This window comes from Penaeus monodon, chromosome 8, assembly GCF_015228065.2.
Source record: "Penaeus monodon isolate SGIC_2016 chromosome 8, NSTDA_Pmon_1, whole genome shotgun sequence".
In the NCBI taxonomy this organism is placed as follows: Eukaryota; Metazoa; Arthropoda; class Malacostraca; order Decapoda; family Penaeidae; genus Penaeus; species Penaeus monodon.
The window spans coordinates 17,249,819-17,250,589 of NC_051393.1; the positions used below are offsets into that span (position 1 = coordinate 17,249,819).

Consider the following 771-nt stretch of genomic DNA (forward strand, 5'->3'; position numbering starts at 1 on the left):
AAAAAAAAAGGCCATGCAAAATTAGTTGAGTCGAGGGCTGAGTCCCAAGGTTGGGGAGTTCCCCATCACTGGGTCCCAGTCTCCGCCTCCTAAGCCCCCCCATGACAACAACGGGCAAGGGATTGGGGGGGAGAGCAAGAGAGAAATGAAACAGATGGAGAAGAGAAAGGGAAAAGAAACATACAACATCCCATGCCAAGGTGTGAAGATCTCAATATACAATAACTTCTTTTCATTAGGGTATCAAGAAGACACATTAGCATGGATTGAGGGAATTTAATGATACAATGTACCATCACTTCAAATAGTTTTCATTGTAAGTATAAAGATGATACAAGGAACAACTATCCTGATACAAAGTGCTAACTTCTAATTTCTATAAATATAGTTCTGAACTCTCATACACAAATATTCATTTGTACAATGCAATCCAATGATGGTGACAAGACATCTGCTTCACCAACATTGAGTGTAAAATCCTTATTTTATGACCACAAACACAAAAATGAGAACATAACTAAGTTTTCACATTCACACTTGTCTCTTATTAACCTGCTTTGAATTACTGAAAAGCAAGCAAATTGTTTGAAATGACAATACTTAAAATAAACATGCATTCTATTTTATCACTGTATACAACAAACTCAAACATGTGGAGACCAATGATAAGAAATATCTTTTTACAGTAGAAAAACTGTATGAAACACCTTGATAAGAGTAACAGAAGGAAAAATAAAGTGCACTAAAACCATACCATACCATACAATATCC

At 35.8% G+C, this 771-nt stretch overlaps 1 protein-coding gene across 1 annotated transcript in view; it reads right to left on the minus strand.

Moving 5' to 3' along the window:
* Positions 1-261: 261 nt before the first annotated feature.
* LOC119576221 (chromatin target of PRMT1 protein-like) overlaps positions 262-771 on the minus strand; it is a 14,861-nt gene continuing 14,351 nt past the window's right edge. Inside the window, 1 exon segment of the mRNA XM_037923815.1 lies at positions 262-771. This exon segment is cut by the window's right edge and continues 1,292 nt beyond it. The gene's annotated coding sequence lies outside the window, so the exon portion shown is untranslated.